The 21,521-nt window shown below is 40.6% G+C and overlaps 1 protein-coding gene across 3 annotated transcripts in view; it reads right to left on the bottom strand.

Moving 5' to 3' along the window:
* The window catches only part of Foxj3 (forkhead box J3), a 152,108-nt gene extending 143,246 nt beyond the window's left edge, over positions 1-8,862 (bottom strand). For 2 of the 3 annotated variants that reach the window (XM_004645945.2, XM_023706194.1), the window contains exon 1: positions 8,690-8,862. The gene's annotated coding sequence lies outside the window, so the exon portion shown is untranslated. The remainder of the gene's footprint in view (positions 1-8,689) is intronic. The other variant, XM_023706192.1, reaches the window with a different exon arrangement.
* Between the last annotated feature and the right edge of the window lie 12,659 nt (positions 8,863-21,521).

Genomic DNA, 21,521 nt, shown 5'->3' with positions numbered 1-21,521 from the left:
TTTCAAACCTTGACCTATAAAACTTTAATCAAATAAGTTATCAAGCTGATTTATTTACATAACTGCTTAAAAAGCAAAGCACTCTGATAGTGTCAAGTTTTTAAACTGCCTTTCAAAAGTGCTAAGACTCATTTTTCTTCCAAATTGTCATTTGGAAAAAATCATTTGTTTTCTTTTAAGCTATAAAAAATAAAATATATTCATAAAGACAGGTTCAAAGATGAAAAATAAAATTACTCACTGCTATGCTTTTCTCCCACTCTTACTTTTTGGATTCAGTTATAACTTCTTTATATGTGCTTCTTCTAACCCACCATGCAGCTAGGCATGTTGGCATGTGACTGTCATCTCAGCACTCCAGAGGATGAGGTAGGAGGGTCACCATGAGTTTGAGTCCAGCCTAGGCCACAAAACCAGCCCATCATGCAAGAAATAATAGATCTCATGCTGTGGCAGCAATCCAGGCACCCTCCGTAAAACCACGTTCCAAGTAATTTCTCAATGTCTACGTTTAAGACATGTACTTCCACAAAGTAAGACCTAAGACCTCATCCGTTTAATGATCCTTAGAAGGGCATTCTAAGTCCTTCCCATCCTCACCTCCAGAATTCTCAACACACAGATACAGACTTAAGCAAAATGATTCCAAAGGATGAGAAACTAACCTAAATTTAAGGAAAGTTACCCCACTAGTTTTACAACTCCTAAATTTGACAGTACAAGACTAGAAGAGGAATGCAGTGTCTGGACTCTAATGACTGCTCTATTAAGTAACTAACTAAATCTAATTTAGCTTCAGTGTCTCCATCTGTCAATAAAGTATTACCTATAACAAAGGCCTGTGAGGCTCCAAAATTCAACTAAATCCAGTAAAATGCTTTTTTAAGAAATTCAACCAAATGCAAGGTGGAGATGGCCAGGGAGATAGCTAAGGCATAAGCACCTGCCTGGCAAGCCCAAGATCCTGCATTTGATCCCTAGTACCAAAAAAAAAAAAAAAAGTGGAAATGTTTCAAAAACCCATGTATCCTCTAACAATATTAAATACAATTTCTTCTGCAAGACAAAGATAACATTTCTGATGATTACTATCTGTGCAAACATGATATGACAAAATCATTCATCAACCACACACTTGACCTGACTACTCCACAAGTATGTCACAGATTCACAGACATAACCAAACCAGCAGAAGCCAATGTCATGTATCATTCACCTCCTGCTACAATACTTGTGTTCCATCTTCATTCATAAGGGCAAACCTCCTCTCAACAGCTGCATATTTGCTGCTGTCACTTGAATTAAATTCCTAAAGTTTATAAGCCAAGCCACAGAAACTTTTAAAGTTAGTTTTAATAATTCAATACCAATACTCATTGGCCAAAATCTAGCATATTAATAATAACCTATTTCCAAAATACCAGCCCAATCTCATCTCTTTCTAAGCAAACAAAATGTGAAACTAGGGGGCTGGGGAGATGGCTCAGTAGAATAAGTACTTCCCTGGCAAGCACAAGTGTCTGAGTTCAATCCCCAGTTCCGCAAAAAAAAGTGAAGCTGTTATTTAGTTCTAGCAGTGTACTCTCATCCATTTCTCTAATAAATCTGTTATTAGAAAATTGTTCTACTAATATTATCAAAGTAAAGTTAGGTCCAAACATGGGGAAATGCTGATTCCAAGTTTGGAGTTTTTAATATAGTTACATTGGCACTAAAATCATCCAATCAATTAAGTGATCGATCTGCATTTCTTGATAACACTATGTCACCGAGCAAGATTTATCTAGGCAAAATTCAGTTATACTTTTATTAACTTTGTACTCCAGGTCAAAACCCTGGCTGAAAATCGGCTGACTGGGTAGTTTCCTTCAGGGTCATTATGACATAGGTGGCCAAGTTTAACAGAATCCATGACCTTCTCTCTCTACATATGACTTGAAATAATAAAAAATAGACAATATGGGCAGTGTTTGGAGTCTCTAAAAAATGCTCTAAGATTATGTTCTAACATTAGTTCTTCTAATTATACTCTGAAAATCTGAGTTCATTACAGACTACTTCACCACTGATAATGGGAAGTAAGTCAGAACAGTGTTAATGTTGGTCTAATTGCACGAAAATAGATCTATGGTAAAATTTCTCAAGCAACTAAAGTAGCCTAAAAATTATCAGAGTTAGACATGGTGGCACATACCAGTTATCCCAACTATGCAGGAGGCTAAGGTAGAAAAATCAAAAGTTTGAGGCCACTCTTGGTAAGCTATCAAGCCCCCGTCTCAAATTAAATAAAAAAGAAAGGGGGCTGGGATGTATTTCAGTAGCAGAACACATGTCTCACATATTCAAGGCTATGGGTTCAATCCCTAGTATCAAAATATTAAAAAAAAAAAAAAAAAAAGGAAGAAATTATTGAATCTAAGCCTGTCAATGGTGTCAAAGCAAGAGTTCTTAAGAAATCAAGTCTTTGGGCTGGCCCGATAGCTCAGCAGACTTAAAGCACCTGCTTAGGCAGAGTGCTGAGGGGTTTGATCCCCACCATGGCATGCCGGCCCCGCCCACAGGTCATATTGAGATGTAGATGGAAACCGGGCACATGCAATCCTAGCATTTGGAAGGCTGAAAACAGGAGGGTCACTATGAGTCTGATCTACACAATGAGACTCTGTAGACCCTGTAGACCCTGTCTTAATTACAGAAAAAAAAAAAAAAAAAACAAGTCCTAACCCAGGTCCTAGTAATTATCCCACAACAGATATTCATGCTTAACTTACATTTTACCCCATAATACTAAAATTTCATACCACGAGTTATTTTGTTTTGTTTTTCATATATTTTATCTTGATTTTACAGAAGAGTAATAATCAATTACAAAAACATATTCTTGGGTTATCAGCCAACATATGTCAAGTAGAATAACAGCTAAGTTAACTACAAAACTTACTTAAAATACATAGAATGCACTGCTATAAATATAAGTACAACATCTGGCTCCAGGTAACAAAGCTACTTTCATATCCCAACAGATGGCCCACAGTAATAATGCTTTGCTGATCTGGTTATAACAAATTCTATTAAATCAAAAATCTTGTACAGCAGATGCCTTTTCCAATTTCAGTGTAAGTCCATCTCTTTAACCAAAAGACTATGCTTTATTATTACTTGTGCACTAAAATCCAGTTACACCAATTAAGATGGTCAAAAATTTTGAGTTATAAAAATGCCACTGTGGTACACTATTTTCTGAGTTTTGGAGTGGACAAAGTAAAGAAATACCTCCCTCTATGACTGAAAGGCTAAATGTTTAAAGTGGAGGAAAAAGATTTCACAGTGAAAGGAAGGCTAAAGAGAGGTAAAAACAGCATTAGCTGTCTCAAGCCCAGGTTTCCTAACAGCAACTATTCGGAAAGCAAAATGACTAACAAAGCCAACAGCAAAGAGCAGTGAAAATAATGTGATTTCTGAGCTGAAAGACTATTAGCAAAGACAATAATAATGTACCCAAACATCTAAACAACATGGATCTTTGAATACTAAAATATTAGGTCCATTTTTAAAGAAAATGTGGATGCAATGTCAAGTTAATTTTGCTGAAATCCCATCTTCATATTTCTGGTCATGCTCAGAATTGAAATATTACCCTCTTTTAACTTATGACTAGTAAACACAACAGTTCAGTGATGAAGAGCAACTAAGTTCCATAAACAGACTACAAAGGTTCAAATCCTGCTTCTTTCCATTCCTAGCCATGTACCTTTGGCCAAGTGACCTAATCCTTCTGTGCCCATTTCCTCATCTCTAACACTTTGATGCTAATAAAAATCTACCTCTCAGGGATTGTAAAGATTATATAACAAAAGTTTTTACATTATTTTTGTGCCAAGAGTAAGACCTCAAAAAAAAAAGCTATTATTTATCACTACCACCATCATCATCACCATCTTAATTTCTATAAAAGTTCTGAAAGAAAAGAAATACAAAGCGACTTGTCAAAATAAATAAAGTGACTTGTTTAAAACATACAGCAAGTTAACAAAATCTGTCAGTCTTTAAATACTAAAGACTAATCATTAAAATTCAGTGACTTCTCAATCCCTCTAAGTCACTAGAAACTTTAAAGAGGATCCTCTAAATTAGAACAGCAGGGGGCCAGGGAGATAGCTCAGTGGAATAAGCACTTGCCTGGCAAGCGAAAGGACCTGAGTTCAATCCCTGGTTCCACAAAAAAAAAAAAAAAAAAAAAAAAAAAATTAGAACAGCAGCATACAGTAGAAGAAATCACTGCTCCACTGACTCAAGTGTGCAAGTCATCCAACCCAAACTTCAAACTGCTTTTATCTTACATTATAGTTACAGTAAGACACAATGAGATAATACACAAGAAAACATACCCAAACCATTAAAGCTCTACATAAACAGAGCCCACATCTTAGTCACTTTTATCCCCCTAATGCCTAACAAAATGTACAGCAGAGGTTGTAATCTACAAGGAAAGCTACAAGACTGTAATGTGAAGAACAGACGAAGATGGAGAAATAACCCTAAATGTCCATCAACTGATGGTCAAAACTGCAATACATTAATGCAGTAAAATATCACCTGACAATGAAAAGAAGTACTGATATAAACAACACGGATAGATCCTTGAAACACATGCTAAGTGAAAGAAGCCATACACAAAAGACTATGAAATAAGAACAGCATGATGACTCCCTTTATAGAAAATGTACAGAACAGGCAAACCACAGAAATGTTAAGTACATTAATGACTTGCCTCGGACTCTCCCATGTATGGAGTGGAGGAGGTGACTGCTAATGCATAGAGTTCCCTCTTTTATGACACTAGGAATTGAGAACCCAGGCCCTTGCACTAAGACAATACTTTTGAGACAGGGCCTCATTAAATTGTTAGGTTGCCCAGGCTGGGTTTATTCTTGCTATCACCCTGCCTCAGCCTCCTAGAGTGCTGGGATTATAGGCATGTGCCACAACGTTCAGCCAAGTTTCTTTTTGAAATGATATTCTAAAACTCACACTGTGGTTATGGTTATCCTCCTCTGTAAATACATTAAAAACTCTTGAATTGTATATTTTGTATATTTTAAGTGAGTAGATTCTATGGAATGTGAGTTTTATCTCACTACATAAAGCTTTCTTTGAAAGATTACGTTTACAAAGAGAACTGCTAAAAATAAAAAAAATAAAAATAAAAAAGAGAACTGCTAAACTGTAACTGTCTCTAAAACATGTTTTTAAAAAGAAACAATGGTGAGCTCTGACATGTGAACAAAACTGAGACTGAGGAAGGCATTAGGAGAAAATAAAAATTACCACACAAGATCATTACATTTCTAGAAATCCTACATGTATCTTTCCTTTCAAAAATCTATGCTTACAAATCACATCCTCCTGGTCTAGCTCAACGGTCATTGTTTCTAAACTGGAAGACTGAATTTGGTGCTATCAACAACCTTTATGGGAAAATCTTATCTTTGGTTTCTGTGCCATGGATGTACTTTCTGATTCTTCTCAAAATGTTTTACCTGTTAAGTCTATTATGTGACTCAAAATTCCAAACCTCGAAGCTTTCTCTACTATACTGCTTCCCTCCCAATACATATCTATTCACCTTTTACTACCATCTATAGTCCAGTCACTGCAAAATCTACATTTCTCTACTTATATGACTAAATATAAAAGGTTTTAATAATTTGCCTGAAGTCCTTATGATTAAATGACCTTCTGATGCTTCAGTAAGATAATACACAGTTCAGAAAAATGTCTGGTATACATTAAGTATTCAATGTTAGCTATTGTTTTATTCTCAACCAGAATCTTACGTCAGGCCATCTTATTCCCACTTTCTTTGGAGAATGAGAGTACCCCATCAAACTAACCTCTCTGTCCTTGAAAAAGCCTGCACTAACACCCTTACCAATCCCAAATTCATTTATTCATCAATACAGATTCTCTCTGACAATCAAGATATTTCTCTGTCTTTGCACGTTCCTTCAATTTCCTTAACACTCTTCTCCCACTTTGCAAATTTTTCTCACCGTCACATATACCTGTGAACTTAGTTGCATTATTACCCCAAGCAGGAGTTGGATGCTGGTGATTTTGCAGGTTGTCTGTTTGGTTCTGGTTTTTTGAGACAGGGTCCTCCTCTGTAGTGGAAGCTGGCCTTGAATTCACAGCAATCCTCTTGCCTCAGCCTCCCAAGTTCTGGGATACAAGCCTGTACCACATCTGGTTGTCTGGTGATTTTGACGTACATGCTGCTTCTCCAACAAAAAAAAACTACGATTTTTCTTTCAACAAAGGCTGGAGTTTCTGAGACCTGTATTTTAGCCCTCCATGGTTTTTTTTTTGTAAGACTACTTGACAAATAGGCAGCCCCATACTTTGCAGAAGCACAGTACACAAATGTTGACTGACACTAAAAATATGTATTTCAGACCGTATTAAAAGATATTCACTACTTTTCACTGCCCCACCCATACTTAGCATAGTGAAAGCAGACAGAAACTACTTACATACTTTTATTCTTTTTTTGTTTTTTGCTTTGTTTTATCTTTTTTAAGACAAGAGTCTCACTATGCAATTCAGGCTGGCCTTAAACTCACTTTGTAGCCCTGGTTGGTCTCAAATTCCTGCCTCAGCCTCCAAGGTGCTGGGATTACAGGTGTGTGCCACCACACCTAGCTAGTATTTTTATTCTATGTAGAAGAAAAAGGGAGACTATACTAGCAATTACATCCTATAAGAGGAAATAAAACAATTACTAAAAATATATTCAAGGCTGGCACAGTGGTACACACCTGTAATCCCAGAATTCAGAGGCTGAGGCAGGATGATCCAAAGCTCTAACCCAGCCTGGGCAACTTTCCAAAACTCTACTTCAAAATTAAAAAAATTTTCTAAAAGGTTTGAGATGTAATTCAATGTGAAGGTCCTGAATTCAATTCCCAGTAACACATACACACACAAACATTTTAATTCATCCTCAAAAAGACTACACAATATGAAATACAACAGAATGCTAACCAATTAGACAGAGTAACTTGGAAAGAGTAAAATTTATTTCACCCAAACTAATTAACTAAAAAAGCCAAAATAATTATGTTCTGGTTTCATCCAAAAAATATCTCAAAATGGAATGAGAAACTCTCTAGTATCCTAAGCAGCACAAAGCCAAGAATAAGATTCTCAGCAACTCCAACACAAAACCAAAAATAAGAAACAACTTTTCAGATTTATCTAAAAAAACTAAAAAATTCAACCACATCTATATGAAAAACCTAGAAGATTTACTAATTTTCTCTAAGTATGTGTTAAGGTCTAGAAGGAATGAAAGGTTTCTCTCAGTGCTAGAGCAGTCTCTTCCCCGTAAAGAGAGCAATCTGGGGTGTCAAAAAGCGGAACACCAGACAGTGGAAATCTTAACATGGAAAGGACAGTAAGGAAAGAAAAGACAAAAACTATACAAAATATGTGGTATTTAGAGTCCAAAGTACTCAGAAAAGTGAAATAAAAGGGCTTCAACAAGAGAGGTAACTAAGTACACCTATATGACAAGCATGCTTCTTCACGAGAGAACAAAATAGAGTAGAAGGAAAAAAAAAATAAAGACAAGGAATTGTTAGGAGAAAAAAAGACACAAGAGATACAATCCCTGGCTCTACTCATTCAGGAATTCTAGGAACAGCACAAACTAGTGCAGTAACCAAAATGGAAAACCTCTGCCAACCATACACACTAAAAGTAGAGAAATAAAAAAATACACATCAAAGGATCTGTAACAAGAGCTTACTCTTTTTAGGTTAAATAGAAAGAGCTAATGGGAGCCATGAGGAAAAAAGGTCAATGAAACTAAGCTCTGATGTGTCCCCTACTGATCTCAATTTCAGAGAGTACACAACTCTTGGTTCTTCCATCTAACCAACCGTGGGGCTCTGCAAAGCAAACTGACCTTAACACCTTCCACGCCACCCGTAGGAAATCACAGAAGAAAAACCATCCCGTTAACCTCCCTCTCAATCAGCTGCGAAAACGGAGAGGGTGGGGGGACGGAACCCCCACCACGTGGGCAGGATACAACACACACACACAGGGCACTACTAACACGTCCGCATGGAACGGCTGCCTTTGCCCTAATGCCAGCAAAGGACACAGGGACAGAATGGGCGGGAACGTAGGCCCCTCTCGAGGGCCTTCTCGTCGGAAGGACACCCAAAGGCGCAACGTACTAGCGGCCTTCCTGACCAAAAAGCGTCCCCAAGCTTGAAGGGAAGAACTCTCTAGCGCCGGGGTTAGGGGTAACCCTCAGGCGGGCGCGAGTCCCGGGGCGGAGATACCGCTGCCCTCGGACTCGGCGCCCCAAGGATCTACGTCCGGTTCCCCCGGGCCCCACCTGGGGGAGGGGCGGGAGGCGCGGAGCCACAGCTCCCCAGCTGAGGGGCAGCAGCAGCTGAGCAGCGCTGCGGGGGAGGGAGGTACCCAAGGCTCCCGGCCCGCCAGGCCCGGCCCAGGCCCGAGCCCCCGCCCCACCAAGCCGCTCCCCGCGCGGCGGCTGAGAAGGCAGAGGGCGTCTCGCGGAGGGCAGCCCCAGCCTCGGTCCGGGAGATGCCCCAGCCCCGCCTCCTCGCTCGCCCGCTGCCCCGGCCCCGCCGCGCGGGCGGCACGCACTCACCTCAGGCTGCGCAGGCCGGGACGGCCCAGCCGAGCCCCCGGCCGCTGCGTGCGACTCCGCCCCCTGCGAAGGGTCCCAACCGCGCCTGTTGCGAGCCGCCAAGGCCCGAAGCAGCGCCGAGAGCGGCGGCAGCAGCGGGAGCAGCCAACATCCGGGGCCGCGCACCCGGAACTACTTACCGACCCACGCCCCCCCACGCCCCCGCCTCCCTCGCCTCCCGCGACGTCTCTGCGCCACCGTACCGGCGTCGGCGGCGTCAGGCTCTTCCGCGCTATTGCGAGTTACCCTGGATTCCTCCGCTGGGACAAATAGTGCCTTGGTACTTCTGCGGCTTGTCCTCCGTGTAGCCGGTGTTAACAAATGCGGCGCGCAGTGACTAGGGACTTGGGGCCCCCGTGCCTCCGAGTGACACCTGGAGAGTGAGGATGGCAAAAGTTGCCCGGCAGTTGATGAAAGCAAGGACCGGCGGCCTTGGACCCTTAGGCCCCTGCAGCGCAGGAATGTCTCCTCGTGATCGCCCTCCGCCCTCCTACCTCTGCCACCTCACTGTCGTGGCAGGCACCTTAGTTTCTCCGGGAAACCAGGCCCCTTTCCTACTTGACACGCGGAGGAGGCCCCACAAAGGCAGAAACGGACCTTCCCTCAGGACACTGCCTTTCAAAACCTCACAGCCCGCCGTTCTAGGCCCACCTCTGTAGTGTCCTTTCTTTTGCGTACTCATACTTTCCCTCTTCTTTAAACAAAAGACTTGGAACTCTAAAGGTTCTTCTGACTCTTGGGTTCACCGTCCAGGTTATGGTCCTGCTATCAACAGGTGAAGCATTAAGAAAGGCAGTTCAGATACCTGTTGGACTTTGGAATTTACTTCTACGTCAGTCTTCACTGCTTCTCTAAACTCTTAGCACTGATGATCTTCCCTGTAATTTCACACATAATTACATTAAGATACATTATTTGCTGTTGCTTCATTAGCATATTCTCCATCAGCACTAAGAACACTTGAACTCAGTAGATGTTCAATATCTGGATACTGGAGCATTCTTTAGATGAATGAATGCTGGGTTGATTTGGCCTTGGAAACATTTTTTTCTCCTCAAGGGGTTCAAGTAAAGACCTCCAGTATTTCAAGATCTGAGCACTCCATTCCTTCAGCAAATATTAAATGCCTGCCCTTTGCCATGCAGCTCCATGCCCTGCGTCCTGGGGATATGACGTCAACATATACTCCTTGCTCAAGATGCGTCATCAGTGAGCAGAAGAGAGGCAAAAATACTCTGCCTGTTGACTCTTTCGTTCTAGTATGGGGACAAAGAAAATTGTGAAGTATGTTATATGTTGAGTGCTCTAGGAAAAAATAGGGTAAGGATTATGAAGAACACTGGAAGAAGAAACATTGAAATATTAAATAGAACTATCAGGGGCTGGTGAGATGGCTCAGTGGTCTAAAGCACCTACTTAGAACAAGCTTAGCAAAGCACAGGGACCGCGGTTCAATCCCCCAGCACCACATGCCAGCCAGCCCCGCCCCCTGGTGGGCTGAGCTGGCCACACACACACACACACATAAATAAATAAAATTAAAAAAAAAATAGAACTATCAGTGTGAGCCCCATTTATAATACAACTTTAACCAGACTTGAAGGAATTGAGGAAAGAAATCATGGAGATACGGCAAAAGCATTCCTGAAAATGTTAGAAATAGTGAAGAGGTCAGTACTGTTATAAAATAAGATTGGAAGATCAGGGCAGAAAGAGGAGTCTTATAGGTCACTGTAAGGATCTTGACTAGAACAAAACCTCTCTGGCTTGCTTTGCTAAGAGCAGATAGTAGTGGGACAATGGTAGAAGGCAGGGGCTTCATTATCCAGGTACAAGGGGATGGCTTGGGCGAGAATGGTAGCATATTGAATAGGATAAATAAGATATTGGTTGTATACTTTAAGAACTCATAGTCTAGGCCTGGCAAGATAGATCAGTGGACTAAGCACTTGCTTAGACAAGCGAAGGGGCCAGGGTTCAATCCCTGGCACCACATGCTGCGCTGGCCCCACCGCCCCCAAGGTGCACTGAGCCAGCGATGGAGTCTGGGCATGGTGGTGCACCCCTGTAATCCCAGCACTAGAAAGGCTGAAAACAGGAGAATCACTACAAGTCCAAGCTGCGGAGTGAGACCCTGCACACACCCGCACACACTCATAGTCTAGTGAGAAACAAGTGGATTATATAATTACACTGTGACAAGGAAAATAATATCCCAAAGAACAGTATACCTCTCCCAGCTTTCCTGAGAGGATGGATGTTCCCAAAACTCCAAGTTGCTAAAGGAATTGGAAGTTCCTGGTTCTTTGTTGGTCTACTGGATAGATCCTCAATAAACACTGGCCTTGTTACAAGGCTATCATGTCCAAAGCCCACCTTCATCTGAGTAGGCAATAGGTAGAAGGGTACTAAAGAACAGTCTGGCTTGTGTATTAAGGAAGTGGACAAAGCCTGTGGTACTCCTACTTGAAGAAACTGAGGCTAGTAGTCATCAGGGGGCTGTCTGTGTTTGAGGCTGTCTCACTATGTAGTCCAGACTGGCCTTCTTGAACTCATTATGTGGCTCAGGCTGGCTTCGAACTGAAGGCAATCCTCCTGCCTCAGCTTTCCAAATGCTGAGAATACAGATGTGCCCTCTTATGCCTGGTCTAGCAGGTTTTCACCTGAGACTAGAATCAGCGTCATGAAAGTTCCAACCCAGGACTCTTTCTGAGCCTTTTGAGTGGGACAAAAGATGGAGTGAAAGTGAAGAAAGTTTTCAGACTTCAGCTGAAGTCTGGAGGGTTTGACTCCCACTCACCACCACCTCTTCTTACAGTTGTTGGGCTGCTCTTCCCTGCTCAATCTGAGATTCCAAAATGCCTCTTTAAAGTGTTTGTTCTGGGAGTAAAGGGACATAAAACTGGAGGGAGAATTGGGCCGCTAGTTTCTAGAAAGGAGAGTGGGAATCGGTTTTTACAAAGTGTTAGAAGGTGAACGACCAATTAATTTGTGCTACATACAGGATTTGTGCTGAAGAATAGAATTTAGCTGCTCTTACCACAAACACAATCGATGGCTGTGAGATGCTGGGCATTAATTTGTTGTGCTATAGTAAGTAACCTGTTTATTATCCATATACATCTCACGGCATGTATGGCTTCAATACACACAATAAAAAATCTAGTTTTAAAAAGTTAAGAAAAAGGAAAAGGATCATATTCTTCCTCAAAAAAAAGGGGGGGGTTGTAATGGCTATATTTGCAGGAGGGATTCTGGAACACCCTGAGAGAGAAAAGTTACTGGGTGTGGTGGCACATGCCTACAGTTCCAGCATTCTGCAGACTGAGGTAGGAGGATTAGTGTGAGTTTGCCACCAACCAAGGCTACATAGAAAGATCAAAGCCAGCCCAAATTACAGTGAAAGACCCTTTCTCAAAAAAAAAAAAAATTTAAAGCCCAGAATGGAAGGGCCAGCCAGATAACTCAGTGGACTAAAGCGCCTGCTTAAGGTTTCATCCCCAGCATGCCATGCCAGTCCCACCACCAGGGCAAGCTGAAATGGTGATTGAGACTGGGCATGGTGGCACACCCCTGTAATCTCAGCACTTGGGAGCCTGAAAACAGGAGAATCACGAGTCAGATCTATGTAGTGAGGCCCTGTAGACCCTGTACTAAATACCAAAAATAAATAAATTTTAAAACATTTAAAAGCCCAAAATGGAAAGGCAGACTAAGGATCAATTCTAACATTCTCTAACTTATTTCCTGTATGTTTATATCAAGCTTAGCTTCTCTTAGACTCTGTTTGCATGCAATAATAATAGCTACCTAGCCATGGAGATCATACACCGATTATTATTTTTAAAAAATACCCCCTAAAACAGCTGTTACTATATATAAGGCTGAGTGTTAACACAGAAAGGAGTATTTCTTGGGAGGTGAAAACAGATTCGAAGGAGGCTGTGGAACAAGAGAACTCTTAAGATGACAGTATTTAATGCAGGGTGAAGTAGGATACTAGGGTGCGGCCTACAGGTGAAGAGACTTGTTAACTATGCACACAGAAGCTCCCAAGCCTGACATGAGATCACGCTGTGCCCTGCACCTGGTACACATCTTCTGACATGAGAGAAGCCAAATTCAACCCCTGATGCCGATCTTTTCACACATCAGTGGGTTCAGGGGGACCGACTGTCAAAAGACAGCAATAATTGACTGACTTCGCAGCAATCGCCCTTCTTGTTCTTTTTTTTTTTTTTTAATTTTATTTATTTATTTGTGTGTGTATGTGTGTGACCAGCTCAGCCCACCAGGTGCCGGGGCTGGCTGGCATGTGGTGCTGGGGGATTGAACCGCGGTCCCTGTGCTTTGCTAAGCTTGTTCTAAGTAGATGCTTTAGACCACTGAGCCCTCTCACCAGCCTGCACTTCTTGTTCTTGCAGTGGTCCATTCTGCTTGCAAGAAGTATGTTTTTTCCTTCCAAACTCTTTTCTTCTTGAGCACCTCTTTTGTTCCTCTATTCCTTTGCTTATTCCTGTCCTAAAAGAAACAGTAATCTTTTACATTTAGCAATTGTCCTGATCAATTCATTCAATGGGATAATAAAAGCCTGGGAAACACTGTAAGTCCATAGTCCACCAATAACAAGGGGACAAATCCTAAACAGACAAAAAACTACTCCAAGAGATAAAGGTCTTATTATTTTGTATTGTGTGCCATTTTTTCCCAGCTTCATCTGGATTACACATTCCTGAAAGGAACACAGCCCAGAGCTGGGCTGAAAGACCCCTACAGAAAGCTTGGCACTAGCAGAACTTCAACAGCTGGGCATTCAACACTTCACGTGACCCATTGCCACTTAGGCAAATGACATTTTCCCTGATCATTTCTCCTTTTGCATTTGTTGTAAGAGGAAAGCAAAAATGAGAAATGAATTTAAAATGAGCTGAGATCTCTAAGAGAAAGAAAACCATGAGGTACTACCCCCTCCTATCATTTCCAGTCCTGGAAGAGCCTTCTAGATTCCCAGGGTATTTTTACATAATCTTTCATGTGTTTCATATTTTAAATGCAACAACAACAGAAAAAAAAACCCTATATACAGGCCATCGGGGAGCTCTCTGCAGCACCACTTACCCACTTCATGACAACACTTGGGTATTTGTCACTATGTGTACTTAAATAGCATTCTGTAACCATTTATCAAGTACTACTCTATACCAGGTATAGTGCTAAATGACAAGAGTCAAAGAGAATAAATAAAAGAAAATACGCAAACAACTTAATGCAAATTGGTAGAAATTTATATTTGTGCCATGGAAACAGCAAAGAAGCGAGCCTTAAATGTTGGATGCAGGCATGAGGGTGGGAGGCTTCATCCTTAAAAAGGGAAATGCTGGCCTTAGTGAATGAGTACAAGTTTGATGTATAGAGACAGAAGCAAGTTTCACAATAGAGAAAAAACTATGTGGCATGAGGGATAAGGAAGAACAGCTTGTGGGAAATTAAAGAAGATGGGCATACAAATAGAGGACACAAATTATACTCTGATAAATGAACATTAAATACTAAAGGCTGATGGGAATAACTAATTTGTGGAGCTAGACTACATCACTGTATATAAACTGTCCTATTATTGAGTTCCTGCCCTCTGGGAGTTTGGCATTAAATTCAGATTAAATTGGTGAGGCAAAATCTTCTCACCTGGCATGGTGGCATATACCTGTAATTCCAGAAGTTGCCTGATCTCAACAGGAGCATCACTCAGAGTTGGAGGCCATCCTGAGCTACATAGTGAGTTCAAAACCAGCTTGAACTGTGAGACTTTGTCTTTAAAAAAAAAAAGTGACCCTTCCCAAATAGAAACTATACTGCTTAATCCTTCTCCATAAAAAGAAGTAGCTTGGGATATTGCCTCCCCATGGAAAGCTAATTGTTTTTCAAAATTTGGCAATGAATTTGCACTTATGTGTTTATACTATCCACAACTCTGTGTTCATCCATCTCTATTCCTTGTAATCACCTGGATAAAAGCCTGGCTTTCTTCCGCTCCCAGAATCAGCCAAGCTAATTAAAAACAGAATGAAAGGCACCAAGATAGGTGAGCAAACATTAGCAAATGCACGGATTAAATAAGTATTTACATTATGTGCAGGCAATGGTGTGGATGAAACTTGGTGGCACTAGGAAGTATGAGTCAGAGGATGTTCAAATAGAGTAGGATAAAGAGAAATTTCCTCTCTACCAGTTACATAGTTATTAATATCTTTTGGAATGACAGAATAAAAGGAACTGGTTAGCAGGAAAAAAGCAGACAAGGTCTGCCACTCTGGGCACAAACTTGATAGTTGATAAATGATTACTCTCAAATCGTGACATCTAGTTTGTTTCATATCTAATTAGATAAGTAAAAATCATCAAGAAACTCCTGGTGGCACATGCCCAGAATCCCAGGACTCTAGAAGGTTGAGGCAGGAGAATCACAAGTTGCCAGCCTGGACGATTTAGGGACTTAGAGAAACTCACTGCCAAATAAAAAAAGGACTGGGAATGTAACCTAATACCAAGGTCCTATTTTCAATGCCCAGCACCAAACAAACAAACAAAAACCAATGGAGAAGGAGTAGCTAGCATTTATAGAGTGTTTCATGATTGGCAACATGATAGACCCTTTGCTTATGTTTTCACTTAATCCTTACCCACAGCAAATGTAGGAGATGGTATCAGCATATTAAAGAAGAGAAAACAAGCCAACTAGTTTGAGCATGTCAGAGCCAGGGTTTGAACCAAAAATCATCTGATTTTAGACCCTCTTGTGCCCTCTTTCAAAAATCCTCTAAATTTGCAAAAGTTTTTTTTAATGTTTTTTAGCAGAAGTTATTTGCATTGAAATGGATTTGAAACTCAATCTAAATCTGTGGGCTCAAACAAGCCTTTGTAAGCTAGGTGCCATGAACCATGCTATGTCCCAGAACCCGAATAATTTATAAAGAAGGTTAAGATATAGTTCCTGTTCTTGAGACAAGGACCAAACTCATTCATTTCTAAACCTGACACTCATCACTACAGCCACTAGGCACTAAATAATTTAAATATGTTTTCAAACTAATGTTGTGAAATTACCTAGGAGTGTAAGTCAGGTCTCATAAGTCCTTCTCAATAGCTCTTTCTGTCTCAAGGCTTGATGCCTTCTGTCTTAGTTGCTCTTCTCTTACTTCTGAGACAAAATACCCGACACCAAAGTTAAAGAGGTTTATTTAGATCAGTGTGTGGAGGTTTAAGTCTATAATCAGCTGGCTTCAAGACAGGGTGGTACATGGCAGAGGGCAAGAGTTTACGGCAGTGCAAGACAGCAAAAGCAACAAGCAAAGGAGGGAAACAAGCCTCTTTGTGCCCCTTTTATCTTTTATCTGCTGGGATTAGGGCAATGGCAATCCATCAAGTAAACTGATCCAACAATCACCTACCCTTAATTCCAGAACCCTTAATCCCAGCATGAAACAATCACAAACTCTAGGTTCAGCTGCCTCCAAAAAGCCCCTCCCCCATGACTATATGAGGCTTTGGGGGGAAATAATCCAGACACAAACCATAACAGCCAACTTGAGTTAAAGATTATTACTAGTTAACTTTTATTTAATACTTTATGGCTCATGCGCATCCTATTTATTTGAAGTACCACATAAATGAATATCTGGAACATCAGTATCCGCAGGGTTAGAAGCATAGTAGGCATTTGGTAAGCGTACACAAACCTTTCTGGCAGAATCATACAGTACAGGAAGTACAGAACAAGGTGGGCTGAGGCAAAGCAGAGAAATTAAGAGTTATCCACTGAATTAAGAGTAACCCTAATAGCCTGTACCTCCAGCACTTAGGAGACTGAGGTAGGAGAATTATTTTGAGTTCAAGGACAGCCTGGGGTACAAAGTGAGTTCAAAGCCAACCTAAACTGTTTAATGAAACCCTGTTTCAAAAAAAAAAAAAAAGAAAAAGAAAAAAACATAACTCTGATAGTTGAATTGAATAGTGTGTGTGGAAATAGTCTTTCTTTTTTGGTTAGGAAATTACATTGGGGTTTCTTGTCATAGAAAGTAGAAAAAACAGAAATTCAGCTGGGTGCAGTGGTGTGTACTGTGGTCCTAGCTATGATCGGAACATTACTTGAACCCCAGAGTCTGAGATCAGCCTGAGCAATGCAAGAGGCCCTATCTCTTAAAAATATATAAACTTGCCACTGAAGTACTGAAGATAAATCAATGTAGTGTCTTGAATTTCATTTAAAATCTCCCCAAGGGTGTGTGTATGAAGTAGATGTGACAAGACTGATAAAGCATTAGAATTTCAGAGGTGAGGAAAGTTGCTTCTGTCAAGAATAGGGAGTGGAAAAAGAAATTGATATTTTACCTCTATGCCTTCTTAATGTTCCTGAAAGTCAGAGGCCATCATCCCCATTTTACCAGCAAATAAGTCTCTTGCTGATGACCAACAATTAATAAGGCTCGGGTCTCAATCCTATGACTGTGAAATCCTTCCTTTTACTAACATGACTGCTAAATATGTTTTCTCATGTTTTGATATTTTAGCAGAAATGGAGAAGAGTTGTTTTTCCTATATTGTGTAACGGAAAATTATTTGTGATTCCTGTTTTTTACTTTTCTCTGAAGCTCTCGTTTCCTCCTTTTCACAGTGATTTTGAATACTTACTGACTCATGAAATTATTTCCACTCCATCCAAATGCACACCAACTGTGGCTTGCTTAATTCCACCCTTCCTATGGTACGATGGGTGTAGAATGTTCCTTCTGAAATTGTCCTCGAAACAATAGATTCCAAAAGGCATGTACATACAAACCCAATTCTTCTGTTTAAGCACCTAAATGCAGTGTTTCCCTTTACCAATTTAGTTGTTTGTGGTCTACTCTATCCATTCTTCCCATTTTTTTCCTTCTTTCCTCTTCTAATGAAGTTTCTTGTTCTTTGCCTCCATAAACTATGTCACACTGTGTCTCTACACAGAACCTGAATTTGATCTGCTTCCAAACTAAATTACTCTAGAATGACTGGTGAAACATATTCGCTTATTCAGTAAACATTTATTCAATGCTAACTACTGCACTGTGGACTGAGAGTACAAATATAAAAGCAGTTGCTAGGGGGCAGTATGGCACAATAGTGAGCAAACCTTCAGTTGCAAATCCACTCACCGGCATTAAGCCACTCACTAGCATAATGAGGTTAGTTGAACAAATTGCACAATTTCTCTGAGCCTCAGTCTTCTGACCTGTAAATAGGGATTATAATAGTAGCTACTGCTTAAGTAAGTTATGAGTTAACTGAAAACATGCACATGTAGAATATTTAACACAGCTACTAGCACAAATGTTATAAATAAGTCTTTCTATTCCCTTGTATGATTTATATAGAAAGCATGACAGAGGAAGTAAGTTCAATTAGGTCCCTTAAACCTGGTAGAAGGGCCAGGCAGATAGCTCAGTGGACTAAAGCACCTGCTTAGGTAGAGCACAGTGGCCAGAGTTTGATCCCCAGCATGCCATGCCAGCCCCGCCCCCAAGGCACACTGAGCAAGCAATTGAGACTGGGCATGGTGGTGCACGCCTATAATCCCAGTGCTTGGGAGGCTGAAAACAGGAGGATCACTACGAGTCCCATCTACGTAGTGAGACCCTGTAGACCTTGTACTAAATACAAACAAACAACAACAACAACAACAACAACAAAATCCTGGTGGAACTTCTTCTTCTTCTTCTTCTTCTTCTTCTTCTTCTTCTTCTTCTTCTTCTTCTTCTTCTTCTTCTTCTAGACAAGGTTTTGCTTTGTAGTTCAGGCTAGCCTTGAACTCACAGCAATCCTTCTGCCTCAGCCTCTCAAGTACTGGAATCACAGGCTGGAGGAAAGAAATTGATCATCAGGCATGGTGATGAGTATTCTAAGGAAATTTTGTAGAGACAGAAATATTACAGCTCAGCCTTGAAATATGAGGGCAAGATTGTTGAGGCTGGGTAAGGTAGGAGACTGATTCCAAGTATAAAGGCCCAGCTTTATCCTTCAAGGTAGAACACATTCAAAGGGCTCAGGAGGTTGTGAAGGGGTCAGGTGAGATCTGTATGGCAATGGTGTCGCCATTCAACTCCTTCCTCTGCCCATTCCTATTTACTTCATTTCTCTACTAGAGTTGATTATAAAATCCCCATCTCCCAAATCCATACTTTTTGCCCATACATTTCCTCTCAGAGTCTATCTTAAAGAATCTAGCCTAGGACGGGGAGATAGCTCAGTAGAATACGCTCTTGCCTGGCAAGCGCAACAGCCTAAGTTCAATCCCCGGTTCCAGAAGAAAAAAAAGAAAGAAAGAAAGAAAGAAAGAGAGAGAGAAAGAAAGAAAGAAAGAAAGAAAGAAAGAAAGAAAGAAAAGAAAAGAAAAGAAAAGAAAAGAAAAGAAAAGAAAAGAAAAGAAAAGAAAAGAAAAGAAAAAGTTTGTGTTTGGGGGGCCGGGGAGTTGGCTCAGTGGAATAAGCGCTTCCCTGGCAAGTGCAAGGGCCTGAGTTCAATACCCGGTTCTGCACAAAAAAAAAAAAAAAAAGGCCAGCCTGAACTGCATAGTGAGACCCTGTCTCAAAAAAAAAAAAAAAAAAAAAAACAAAAATCCACAAAAAAAAAAAAAAAAAAAAAAGAGAATCTAGCCTAAGACATCACAATACTAATTGGAAATAGAATGCTCACTTATCTATACAGTATAGAAATTCACTATAGAGGACAAGCTAAGGGAAATATATACTAATTTATTCATTCAACGTTCACAATGTCCACCACTATACTAAGGAATATTCTGCATTTTCATACATACAAATATTTACCTGTAGTCTAAGCATACTTCATGTTGTAAATGTATGATTCTTTAATCTTTTTCAGTTTTATACCTTGAAAAATCCTTAAAGAGATACACAAATGACAAGAAATATAATGAAGCTGGATTTCCATTATCCCGCTTCTGCAATGGTCAAACAGTGGCTGGTTTGGTTCATCTATATCCCTGTCTTCACTTGGCCCTTCTGGGTTATTTTTTTGTTGTGTTTATTTTGGTGGTACAGGGATCAAACTCAGGACCTTCAGCTTGCCAGGCAAACATTTATTTCACTGAGCTATCTCACCAGCCCCTCTTCTGGGCAAACTCCAGTTTTCATGCTATACCAATGCACACAGATTATGAAATATATCTTCAAAAGATGTAAACTCAGGGCTGGCCAAATAGCTCAGCATATTAAAGCACCTGCAAGCAGGTGCAGGGGCCTGGGTTCAATCCCAGGCCTGCCATACTGGCCCCATCCCCAGGATGCACTGAGACAGCAATTGAGACTAGGTGTGGTGGCGCGCACGTGTAATCCCAGCACTTGGGAGGCTGTAAACAGGAGAATCACTGAGGTTCCAATCTAGTAGTGAGACCCTGAATACCCTGAAGACCCTTCCCTAAAAAATAAAAAAAAAAAAAAAAGATGTAAACTCTTACTTTAACAAAACATGATGGTACTATTATATAAAAAAATGAATGCAGAATTTTGAAGTCACTGGTATTGATATTTTTAATCCATCATATTAATGTTTGAACTTCCAATCACTTCATAAATTTCTTAAAAAATTTTTGAGGCAAAACTCAGATAAATCCAGGCATGGTTAGTGCATGCCAGTAATCATAGGACTTGGGAGGCAGAGAGAAGAGGATCACTGAAAGTTTGAGGCCAGCCTGGTCTACATAGCAAGTTCAAGGCCAGCCTTAACTTCATAGTGAGACCCTATCTCTTCAAAAAATAAAAAAACCTCAAATAAGATCTATGTAATATTTCTATTATCTATCTATCTATCTATCTATCTATCTATCTATCTATCTATCTATGTGATATATACACATATCATGTACATTATAGCAACCCCACAGCACAAGTTTTATTATGCCCACTGTATAGGACAAAACTAAATATCAGTAAGATAAATGTCTTTTTCAAGTCCACACAACTGGCAAATGACAGAAGCAGAAGTAGTATGGCTGGCTCCCAAAGATTATCCGCCAGCTCCCAGCTCTTTAAATATAACAACTGAGTTGTAAGAATAATAGCTGCCTTCAGGCCAGTGAGATAGCTCTGCAGACTAAGCACCTGCTTAGGCAAGCTCAGGGACCGGGATTCGATCCTGGGTACCACATGCCGCACCAGCCCATCCCCCAGGCATGCTGAGCCTGAGCCAGCAACTGAGACAGGGTGTGGTGGCACACACCTATAATCCCAGAGCTGGGGAGACTAAAACAGGAGGATCAATACAAGTCTGAGCTGCATAGTGAGACCCTGTACCATATACATAAAAAAGAATAATACCTGCCTTCAAAGAGATTACATCTGTTTAAGAGAAATATAAATTATTTAGACAACTAAAAAATAACAAATAGGAAAATACCATATGAAACACAAATAATGAAAATGTGTGAATTTTTCAAGTGGTGGCTAATACAAATGAGCAGTAAGGAAGAAGAGGACATTAATTGAAGTTCCTGGCAGAGGCTTCATTAACCAATGCAGAAATTATTGCAAATATAAAAGCTTTCCCAATGAGCAAAGGGTCCTTTGCACAAGCATCTTCTCCCTTGGGATCCATGTCACACTGACACAAAGATTTTGTCACCATGGCAACTGGTCATTGGACCAATGAAATAATCAGTTGTCATGGTAACACAATCTCCATCTTACTCCCACCAGGCACCTGTTCTAAATCATCACGTCCTCCAATAATCTTATACCACCTA

Source organism: Octodon degus, unplaced genomic scaffold, assembly GCF_000260255.1.
Source record: "Octodon degus isolate 3935 unplaced genomic scaffold, OctDeg1.0 scaffold00245, whole genome shotgun sequence".
Classification (NCBI taxonomy): domain Eukaryota; kingdom Metazoa; phylum Chordata; class Mammalia; order Rodentia; family Octodontidae; genus Octodon; species Octodon degus.
This window is presented reverse-complemented; position numbering and strand designations above follow the sequence as displayed.